The sequence below is a fragment of the Rhinopithecus bieti genome, unplaced genomic scaffold (genome assembly GCF_001698545.2).
Source record: "Rhinopithecus bieti isolate Rb0 unplaced genomic scaffold, ASM169854v2 scaffold_32014, whole genome shotgun sequence".
Lineage (NCBI taxonomy): Eukaryota > Metazoa > Chordata > Mammalia > Primates > Cercopithecidae > Rhinopithecus > Rhinopithecus bieti.
Window position 1 is genome coordinate 521,290 of NW_016813639.1, and position 12,171 is coordinate 533,460.

General features: G+C 40.2%; 1 protein-coding gene across 1 annotated transcript in view; it reads left to right on the top strand.

The window, feature by feature from the left end:
- The window catches only part of PRKCI (protein kinase C iota), a 90,982-nt gene that overhangs the window by 865 nt on the left and 77,946 nt on the right, over positions 1-12,171 (top strand). The gene's annotated exons all lie outside the window — the stretch shown is intronic.

Consider the following 12,171-nt stretch of genomic DNA (forward strand, 5'->3'; position numbering starts at 1 on the left):
GGTTGGGTTGGGAGGGCGGGCGGGCGGCTCCGGTGACTCAGGGCGAGTTACGAAGTGATGAGGGTGGGGGCGAAGCAAGGGGACGCAGGACTCGGGGGGTACCCAGGTATGGCGGTGCGGGGACCCGAGGGGCCAGAGTAGGGTCCGAGGAGGAACCTAGGGGATAGAGTAGGTGCACCTGGTGTGGACGAGAGACTCGTCTACTGAGAGCTTTGTAGTGGCCTTGCATCCTTAAGTCTGGGTGTATTTAGGGTTGCGAGTTGAGGATTCCCAGTGGTGCTTTAGTTAACTCTGTTTGCTGTGGGGATAGAAAACGGGACTACTTCAGTTAGCTGACCGTTTTGATTACCAGCAGGCCTAACGCCTCTCGTTCTCTTAGATGTATCTTCATCCCCGTTGTGTTCACGTAGTGTATCTGCACTGCCAGTGTGTTAGACATAGGGGTTGTATTTAAGAATCAAGTCGATGCGTTTTCAGGGACGTGCAGTGGGTACTTATGTCTCGTCAAGATTAAGTTGCATGTGTGTAAATCAAAATTTTGTGAGCCTTTCTTTCTCAGTGTTGTTTCAACGACTACCCGATAGGGTGAGATACTGCAAGGTGAGAAGACTAGCCTACTTACAGTTTTAAATTCTCTGATCTTCACTCCCTTACTATGGTTACAAAAAAAAACACCGTTCTGAGTTCATTGTGTTAAATCATTTTCTATCAGTGACGCAAAGTGCCCCCTTCCTTTAAATTCAGTTGTAGTTTGAATTTTTTTTTTTTTGAGATAATTATGTTTAGGAGCATTAGAAATGTGAAATGTTAGTGTGACCATAAAGGTTTGAGACTGAGAAGTCACAAAAAACCCAGCTACTTTGGCTTGCCTTACTGCTTGTCCAGGTAGAAGTAAATTGCTTTAAAAAACTCAAGCAGTGGTAGGTTGAAATTGCAGTGCATACTTTTACATTCCTGAGAGGATCAGTGAAGATAGCAAACTCTCAAACTGCTTCTCTTGTTTTGATTTCAGAGAAAATCTAAGCCCCTAAATGTTGTGTTGATTTGATGTAAGGACTTACTAGTTTGCTGCCATGAAGCCTCTGGCCTCTGTTTATTATTAGCCTGACTGTATGCAGGAGTAGTTTATTGGAGTTATATAGGACAGTATGATACCTTTGTGTTTAAACAGGTAAAATTGAATAAGGAGGTTTTGATTTTAAATCAGTACCAAGAAATATGTGTATATTTTTTCAAAGTTTGTGGTTGTCACAAGAACTGTTTTGACTTGAGGATGGTCAGCCATGAACTTTGCAAGTTGAGAAAAAAGCTTCCTTTGCTTTTTTTAAAAACCCTTACTTGTGGCCGGGCGCGGTGGCTCAAGCCTGTAATCCCAGCACTTTGGGAGGCCGAGACGGGCGGATCACGAGGTCAGGAGATCGAGACCATCCTGGCTAACATGGTGAAACCCCGTCTCTACTAAAAAAAATACAAAAAAATTAGCCGGGCGAGGTGGCGGCGCCTGTAGTCCCAGCTACTTGGGAGGCTGAGGCAGGAGAATGGCGTGAACCCAGGAGGCGGAGCTTGCAGTGAGCTGAGATCCGGCCACAGCACTCCAGCCTGGGCGGCAGAGCGAGACTCCGTCTCAAAAAAAAAAAAAAACCCTTACTTGTAATTTGATGAATGAGATGTTTCACTTTATTCTTTTATTTTATTTTTGTTTGTTGGTTTTTGAGACACAGTCTTACCCTGTTACCCATGCTGGAGTGCAGTGGCATGATCTTGGCTCACTGCACCCTCTGCCTCCCGGGTTTGAGCAGTTCGCTTGCCTTAGCCTCCCGAGTAGCTGGTATTACAGGCATGCGCCACCACACCTGGCTAATTTTTGTGTTTTTAGTAGAGACGGGGTTTCACCATGTTGGCCAGGCTTGTCTTGATCTCCTGGCCTCAAATGATGCGCTCGCCTCAGCCTCCCAAAGTGCTGGGATTACAGGCATGAGCCACTGCGCCTGGCCCTAAGGCTTTCAATAAATTCTTGGCTTATTAAATTGAGATCATCTTCTCCAATGAGTCTGTGAAAGGTAAGAAATTAGTGCTTCTGCTGGGCGCGGTGGCTCAAGCCTGTAATCCCAGCACTTTGGGAGGCTGAGACGGGCGGATCACGAGGTCAGGAGATCCAGACCATCCTGGCTAACACAGTGAAACCCCGTCTCTACTAAAAAATATGAAAAACTAGCCTGGCGAGGTGGCGGGCGCCTGTAGTCCCAGCTACTCGGGAGGCTGAGCAGGAGAATGGCGTGAACCCAGGAGGCGGAGCTTGCAGTGAGTGAGAATTCCCCACTGTCCCCAAGCCTGGGCCAAAGAGCTAACCCTTTTCCAAAAAAAAAAAAAAGAAAAAAGAAAAAAAAAAAGAAATTAGTGCTTCTTTCTGTTTTCCCATTTATATTAGTTTGACACATGTAAATAGGCCTAGTTAGGAAATGAAAATCGTTGTAAACTTCTCCTTTGAGAAGAAATCGAAGTCTTGCTGTACTTCATGAATTTAGATAGCAAATTATCTTGGCTTATTGCTCCAGTTATTAAAAAGAAGAGAATAAGGACATACAGCTTCTTTAGTGTTTGACTAAAAATTTTCCAAGACATTCAAGGTAACATTGTCTTCTAAAATCTGTGAAATTTTGCTGAGGCACAGATAACCTCTTGCCCATTGTATACTGGTCTTTGCTCAGTGAAAGCTTTCTAATGGTACCTTCATTTCAAGCCTCATTTAAAGACAATATCAGCACTTTAAATTGTACCAAATTTCTGTCCTCTGAAATTAGATCTGTTAAGATTCTGTGTTTGTATAGTCTAAACTGATGATTGTGGTATTACATAGTCAGCTGCTCATTAATATAGATGAAGCTAAAATGAGTCACGGACAAGGATAGTTAATAAACAGGTTGGCTAACTAGAACACCTACCTGATTTTAAAATAGAAAATGCTTCCTTTATTCCAAGAAATGTAAGAACATTCTGCATTTGAAAAAGTTTTCTTTTCTCTCCAATCTTCTGAAGGGCCATTATTACATAGCATTTCCTCTATCCCTCTACCCTTTTCTTTCTTTCTTTCTTTTTTAAATAGAGACAAGCTCTCACTGTGTTGCCCAGGCTGATCTCAAACTCCTGGGCTCAAGTGATCCTCCTGCCTCACCCTCTCAAAGTGCTGGGATTACAGGTGTGAGCCCCTGTACCTGGCCCCACTACCCTTTTCTAACAATATTTCCTTCCAGTGAATGTTGACTCATTTAATAGCCAGCATTTTTTAGTGAATAAATTGCCCTCTCTTTTCAAAGATGTGTATAGTGTTGTTATTCTGTTAAGCTTGATCTCAGTGAAAATGTGTTATCTCTAGATCAAATAACATTTAATTTTTTTCTAGTTTTTATTTTTATTTTATTTATTTATTTTTTTGGAGATAGAGTCTCGCTCTGTCGCCCAGGCTGGAGTGCAGTGGCGTGATCTCAGCTTATTGCAAACTCCATCTCCCACGTTCAAGCGATTCTGCTGCCTCTGCCTCCCGAGTAGCTGGGACTACAGGCAAGCGCCACCACGCCCAGCTAATTTTTGTGTTTTAGTAGAGATGGGTTTTCACCACGTTCGCCAGGTTGGTCTCGAACTCCTGACCTTAAGTGATCTGCCCACCTCGGTCTCCCAAAGTGCTAGGATTACAGGCATGAGCCATCTTGTCCAGCCAATTTATATCTAGTTTTTAAGCAAGAGATTAATAGCACTGAAAATTAAATTTTATTGGACACCACGTCTTAGTTAGATGCCTTTCTCATGGCCTGCACCCGTCGTTTCCTAGCAAGGAAGGTTTCCAGTGAGGGCCTTCAGTTATTACCTAATGTTATTAGGTTGGAGGAAGAGAAACAGGTTTTGCTAATTAGTGATAAACTGTTAATGTATGTGCTTATCCTTATATAAAATTACTTGATATTATGGGATAGACTTTACCAAGGCAACATCTGGACTGCTCGTATCTTTACATTATATGTGTATGGAAATTTTTGCAGAAAGCTTGTAAAAGTTCTTTTTAAACCATTGCTGCCAAGCAGTAATAACAATACAGAGGATTCCTTCTGTGCACATCTAGAAATAAAAGATTGTTAACTCTTTGCATATTTGGAATAGCTGCTTCAGTGAAGAAGTATGTAGAGTTTTTCTTACTGTGAACAAGTCTAGGCAAGACTTGTTTTTGAAAGAAATGCAAGATTATTTTAGAAATATACTTTAGTAATGGTTTTGAGGAAATACAAGTGGTATCTTGAGGGTTGGGGGGATGTTAGCTGATTGGTCTTGGAGCTTCAGCCGTGGCACCTAACCCTAGGGCAGCTTATCCATAGCTTGGCCAGAGAGAGAAAAAAATAGAGCATGCTAGCCTGGTGCCAAAAAACCAAAACCAAACACAAAAAACCCTCAGAAATTTGAATGAGATAATATGGAGATAAAATTGGTCAGCACTGGGAACTGAAGCTGGAGTTGCAGAGAGAGTCTGGTGAGGCCAGAACTGACAATGTGCAAATGAAAGTTGTGAAGAAGCAGAAACTGAGGAAGCAAAGGAGAAAGAAGTAACTCTATAGAAAAATTCTCCCCAGAGGTCCTTAGTTTGTGATAGCTTTTGAATGCAACTCCCACCGCCCTTTTACAATTTTAGTGTCTGTTTTTTTTTTTTTATGATTGAAATGAGCCTAATTTAAACATGAATTTTAAAAATTCCGATCTTGCTTAAGATTTCAAATATTACCAGAGATTATTCAAACTGAGTTTAGTAAATATTGTTGAACATCTGTAATCCAAGAACATGATGCTGTCGTAGCACAGAGAATGTAGAGATAGGTAAGGCTCTGCCTTTAAGGAACTAAGAGACTTGCGGAGGGAAAGACATGAGTTACAATAGAAACAATTAAATTTGAAGTACGTATGTAAGGTATTTGCAGGAATGAATATTGGGGAGGAGTTTGGGATGATGGAAGCCTTCCTGGAGGAAATGTCTGAGGCTTTTAAAGGATAGCTAGGAGTTTGCCTAGTGAATAATGATGTTAGGTGGGTGTTATAGGCATTAAACAACCACATGGTAAGTTTGGAGAATTAAGATCAGTTTGGTTGTTAGTCTCATATTCATTCCTTATTAGGATATAAAGTATGAAGTAGGCACTGGTGAGAGATGAGGCCTAGAAAGTTCATAGGGGCTAGATTGTGAAGACCCTTGAATGTCATACTGCAGAGTTCAGACTTTTTCTCATTGATGAAAATTTTAAGTAAAAGAAACACATAATCAGATTTCCATTTTAGAAAGATAACACTTGAAATCAGTATGGGAGATGGATTGGTGATGCATGAAACTGATTTGGAGGTTTTTGAAGTAGTCCAGGTGAGAGATTTTAAGGAGAGAGAAAAGAGTATATGGATTCAGTGGAAATTTTAAGGCGTAGTATCAGTAGAATTAAAGGTAGTCTTATGGGGGTGACGGGAGTTGGACAATCATAGGTTTCTTGTTTAAGAGAGACTGGGGAATGTGGAAGAGATGTGTGGGAGAAGTTAATTAATTGGCTGAAACAGTTCCCTGAATTTTGAGTTCTAGGTGCTTATGAGGTATTCAGGAGGAAATGTCAGAAAGAACGGAACAATTATTTATTGTCTGTCTGCTCTATGTTGCAAGCACTGTGCTTGACAGCTAACCTATGTAGGAATGTGACTGAGAATGATAATAGAAACAAAAATGACACCAGTGGCCAAGTACAGATCACAAAGGCAAGGCACTAAAACTGAATTTTAAAAATACAGAAATACAGAAAGAGGCTGGGTGCGGTGGTTCATGCCTGTAATCCCAACATTTTGGGAGGTCAGGGTAGGTGAATCACTTGAGCGCAGGAGTTGGAGACCAGCCTGGGCTGAATGGGGTGAAACCCTAACTCTACAAAAAAATTAGCCTGTTATCCTAGCTACTCGGAGGGTGAGATGGGAGAAACACCTGAGGCCAGGAAGTCAAGGCTGCAGTGAGCTGTGATTGCACCACTGCACTCCAGCCTGGACAACAGAGTGAGACCTTGTCTCAAAAAAAAAATTTTTATATATACACACACACATAAAGTTCTCCTGTAGTCTCTCACTCTCACCTTATTTTATTAGTTCATTTTTATATATTTAAAGGGTACAAGTGCAAATTTCTTTCTTTCTTACATGCTTATATCATGTAGCAGTGAAGTCTGGTCACTTAGTGTACCCATCACCTGAACAGTAAACAGTAAAACCTAGAAAATTACCTGTACCCGATAGGTATTTTTCAACCCTCATCCCCCTCCCACCTTTTGTAGTCTCCAATGTCTGTTATTCCCTCTTTATGTCCATGTGTGTCTTTTGTTTAGCTCTTACTTATAAGAGATTATGTTGTATCCGGCTTTCTGTTTCTGATTTTTTTCACTAGGGATAATGGCCTTCAATTCCATCCATGCTGGTCTAGAAGATGTGATTTCGTTCTTTTTTATGGCTGTCTTGCTCCCACTTTCTAGAGGTAGCCATCGTTAACAGTTTGGGATATTCTATATCATATCGGTATATTTATAAGTATAGATATTTATGTGCATACACACACACAGACATACCCTTTTATTTTTCCAATAAATGAGTTCGTATTTCCACACATGCATCTGCAACTTGATTTAAAAAATCATGGTCATCTTTCTATGCCAGGATAGACGGACCTCTTTATAGTTGGTAATATAGTGTTCTACAATTGTTGTTGTTGTTGTTGTTGTTTTAAGAGACAGAGTCTGATTCTGTTGCCTACGCTGGAGTGCAGTGGCATGATCTAGGTCCTTTGCAGCCTCAACCACCCCGGGTTCAAGCAGTCCTCCCACCTTAGCCTCCTGAGTAGCTGGGATTACGGTGCATACCACTAGGCTCAGCTAATTTTTTTTTTGTATTTTGTAGAGACAGGGCTGGTCTCCAGCTCCTGTGCTCAAGTGATTCTCCTGCCTCGGCCTCTCAGGGTGTAGGAATTACAGGCGTGAGCCATTGCACCCAGCCGCCATAATATGTTTAATCTTTTTTCGGGTTGATGAACGTTTAAAGTTGTCTTCATCAACTCACTATTTCAAATAATGTTGACGGAACCTCCTTATATTTAATATATATTCTTGCAAATATAGTCAAAGATATGCCTATCTCAAAATTTGATATTGTTTCCCACAAGAGGTTAATTTACATTCTTAACAACAGGACTAGTGAAGCTTCTTCCTTATATTCCCATTGCATGTTATCTGTCTTTTAAATTTTTGACTGTCGGCTTGGCAAAAAAAATGGTAACTTATTTTTACGAGTATCTTTTATATATTAATGATAATTTATATTTCTTCTGGATTGTTTATTCCTATTTTACCCATTTTCTGTTGTATTATTTTTCTTATTAATTTGTTGACAGGACATTGACATTTTGTTAAAGTTGCCAGCATTTCCCCAATCTTTTGCTAGTCTGGAGTTTTTTGTTTTTATTTAATCAAATCTGCCCTTTTTAAGAATTTCCTTGATAGTTTCTGGACTTGCTGTCTTAGGTAGATGTGTTTTCATTTAAAATACTCTATTTTCTTCTATTATGCAACTTTTTTTTTTTTTTTTTTTTTTTTTTTTTTTTTTTTTTTTTTTTTTTTTGAGACAGAGTCTCGCTTTCTTTCCCAGGGTGGGACCCAGTGGCGTGATCTCGTCTTACTGCAACCTTTGCCTCCTGGGTTCTAACAATCCTCCTGCCTCAGCCTTTTAAGTAGCTGGGATTATAGGTGCATGCCACAACACCCACGCCACAACACCCAGCTAATTTTTGTTTGTTTTTTGAGACAGTGTCTTGCTCTGTCGCCCAAGCTGGAGTGTAGTGGCACGATCCTGGCTCACTGCAGCCTCTGCCTCCTGGGTTCAAGTGATTCTCCTGCCTCAGCCTCCCAAGTAGCTGGGATTACAGGCATGTGCCACCATGCCCGGCTAATTTTTGTATTTTTAGTAGAGACAGGGTTTTGCCATGTTGGCCAGGCTGGTCCCAAACTCGTGACCTCAAGTGACTCACCTGCTTTGGCCTCCCTAAGTGCTGGGATTGTAGGTGTGAGCCACTGCGCCTGACCTATTATGAAATTTTTAAAGTGATTATCTTTTCAGTGAATATGGTATTTTGGGGTTTAGTCATTTATAGGGTACTGACACTACTTTTTTTTTTTTCAAAATTTATTCTAATACCATTATTGGACAGATTGTCCTTTTATCACTGATTTGAAATGGTAACTCTGTTGTATACTAAATTTCTCACAATGTGCATAGGTACTTTCTGTTGTTTCATTGATTTTAGGGGAGAGATCTATTTTTGCACATACCACTATTGGTTTAATTATTGTAATATTATAGTTAACTTTGATATATGTTATGGAATGGCTTGATTTCATTATTTAATTTTTTTTTTTTTTTTTTTTTTGAGATGGAGTCTTGCTCTGTCATCCAGGCTGGAGTACAGTGGCGTGGTCTTGGCTCACTGCAACCTCTGCCTCCCAGGTTCAAGCGATTCTCCAGCCTCAGTCTCTTGAGTAGCTGGGATTACAGGCAAGGCGCCACCATGCCCGGCTCATTTTTGTATTTTTAGTGAAGATGAAGTTTCACCATGTTGGCCAGGCTGGTCTGGAACTCCTTACCTCAGGTGATCCATCTGCCTTGGCCTCTGAAAGTGCTGAGATTACAGGCCTGAGCCACTGTGCCCAGCCTGTTCCTATATATTTTATAATCATATGCTTTTGTGAATGGGGTCTTCTCGTAGACCTATTATATACTGTTTTCTTTTTGTATGTTTAAATTAAACTTTCCACCTTACTAATAATTTACCTGTCTTAGAATTTTTAAGGTAGAGAATGTCATCTGCAAGTAGCAGTTTTGCCTCTTCTTTTCTATATCTTATTTATTTATTTATTTTATGTTTTCTGAGACAGAGTCTCACTCTGTCACCCAGCCTGGAGTGTAGTGGTGTGATCTTGGCTCACTGCAACCTCCGCCTCCCAAGTTCAAGTGATTCCCCTGCCTCAGCTTCCTGAGTAGCTGGGATTACAGGCACGCACCACCGTGCCTGGCTAATTTTTGTAGTTTTAGTAGAGATGGGATTTCACCATGTTGGCCAGGCTGGTCTCGAACTCCTAACCTCAGGTTGTCCACCCACCTTGGCCTCCCAAAGTGCTAGGATTACAGGTGTGAGCCACTGCACCCAGCCTTTTTTATTTTTAATCATTGGCTAGGATTTTCTAGACGGTATTGAATTATAGCAATAATCTCTTAGTGAAATATAATAGAAAAGTTTCTGTCAATTAAAGAAAAAAGCTTTTAAAGAATTAAAGTTAGTGTTATTCAGAACTGTTACTGAGAACGAGTGCAGTGGCTCACGCCTGTAATCGTGCCACTGCACTTCAACCTGGGTGACAGAGTGAGACTCCGTCTCAAAAAAAAAAACCTCAACCAAAAAAAAATGGAACAAAAGAAAAGAACTGTGATAAGTATTTGGCACTTTCTTTTTTTTTTTGAGGCACATTCCTACTCTGTCACCCAGACTGAGTACAGTGGTATAATCACGGCTCACTGCAGCCTTAACTGCCCAGGCTCAAGCAATCCTCCTATCTCAGCCTCCCAAGTAGTTGGGACTGTAGGCACGCACCACTGTGTCTGGCTCATTTTAAATTTTTTTGTAGAGACAAGGTCTCCCTATGTTGCCCAGGCAGGTCTTGAACTCCTGTACCCAAGCAATCCTCCCACATTGACCTTTCAAAGTGCTGGGATTATAGCATGAGCCACCTTGCCTGGCTGCACTCATTTATTTTCATTTATTTTTCATTTTTTGAGTCAGTGTCTTCCTCCATCACCCAGGCTGAAGTGCAGTGACATAGTCACAGCTCACTGCAGCCTCAACCTCCCAGACTCAAGCTGCACTTATTTTTATTTAGTCTTCATGATAATACTCAGAGACATATATGATTATCTCCATTTTTCAGATGATAACATTGAGACTTAGTAACCCACAATACAAAGCTGAGTGTGTGTTTTTTTTTTTAGAGACAGAGTCTTGCTCTGTCGCCCAAACTGAAGTCCAATGGCTCAATCATGGCTCACTGCAACCTTGAACTCCTGGGCTCAAATGATCTTTGTGAGTAGCTGGGAATACACTATGCCTGGCTAATTAAAAAAAATTTTTTTTAGAGACAGGGTCTTGTTCTGTCACTCAGACTGGCCTTGAACTCCTGAGGCGATCCTCCCACCTCAGCATCCTGAGTAGGTGGGATTACAGGCGCAAGCCACCTTGCTGAGCCAAAACTGGACCTTGAACTTCAAAGAGATTTCTCTTTTCCCCTTATTACTTTGACAAAGCTTTATAAGATTGCCTTTTTACTTTATTGTCAAATTCATATTTCATAATTGTTATTTTGAGTTCACTATCTTTTGATTATTAAAAGGTGGAAATTGCTTTATGACTTTTTTATAATTAATAATTTGGGAGGTGATTCTTTGAGATTATATGAATACTCTAGTCCCCCAAAACATTTTGCCCAATGGTCTTACCATTCATGGATAATCCTGCCTAAACCAATTATTATAATGGTTATTGCAAATAAAAGTATTTTTTCTGAATAGTCTAATTTAGGAGAAAAACTTACACTGAGGTAGCAGGACTGAATTTGATTCTTTTGGGGGTTTATTTTTTAAAAGCAACTAGTCCTAAGGAAAAACTTTATAATAGATTCTATATTTTAGAATATAGGCACATTGAAAGCAGTTTGTCTTCTGAAACTCAATAGCAAAATTAAAAATGCTTAAAAAAATTCAGCTAAAACCATATCTAAATTCACCATTTTGGGAATCTTTGTGATATAGGAGATTATATTCTGTTGAAGAACAGTGATAAAATAATTTGTGCTAATGTTGAAGTTAAACTAGAAAAAAACATCATACACGCATAATTTGTTTTATACCTTTAGAATGTAATATCTTTATTTCGCAGCTCATTTTTATCTTTGGTACTGTAACAAGGATCTGGTGATTGTGGAATGTTATGAACATAGTGGTTTTGCAATTACTGAGAGAAGTGTTTATATAAAACTCCCTTGAATGTTTTAGTTCCTGGAACTTAAGGAGTGGTAGTTGATAAAGCATAACTCCTTCATGGAGTCTCTGATGGGTGTCTATACTTAAGCTTTTTTTTTTTTTGAAACAGAATCTCACTTTCTCGCCCAGGCTGGAGTGCAGTGACGTGATCACGGCTCACTGCAACCTCTGCCTCCTGGGTTCAAGAGATTATCCTGCCTCAGGCTCCCAGGTAGCTGAGATTATAGGCACCCACCACCAAGCCTGGCTAATTTTTGTATTTTTAGTAGAGATGGTGTTTCACCATGTTTGCCAGGCTGGTCTCGAACTGCTGACCTTGAGTGATCCACCCGCCTCAGCCTCCCAAAGTGCTGGGATTACAGGTGTTAGCCACTGCACCTGGCCTATACTTACACTTTTTTTTTTTTTTTGAGATGGAATTTCGCTCTTGTTGCCCAGGCTGGAGTGCAATGGCTCAATTGGTTCACTGCAATCTCCGCCTCCCGGGTTCAAGCGATTCTCCTGCCTCAGCCTTCTGAGTAGCTGGGATTACAGGCATGCGCCACCACACCTGGCTAATTTTGTATTTTTAGTAGAGATGGGGTTTCTCCACGTTAGTCAGACTGGTCTTGAACTCCCAACCTCAGGTGATCTACCCATCTTGGCCTCCCAAAGTGTTGGGGTTACAAGCGTGAGCCACTGCGCCCGGCCTTATACTTACACTTTCAAGTATTACACAGATGTTTTGAAAGTATTTGTATGTTCTGATAAGTGTTTTTTAGCTTTTGAAAAGTAAAATTTATGTAAAAGCCTTGCTGTTTATAAATGTTTACCTATGTGTTAATTTTAAATGTGGACTTTGATAAGGAAGTTATATTTTCGTGATATCCAGTGTAACTAATTTTTTTCCCACTTATTCAAGAAAGATAATTTTACACTTATTCTTTGACAGAGAAATTCTATAGAAATTTTCTTCTTCTAATTTAATTCCAGAATACATTCTTTCAACCCTATGCCCTCATACTAGTAATCTTGAGGGTTCTTTGAAAGAAAGATTGC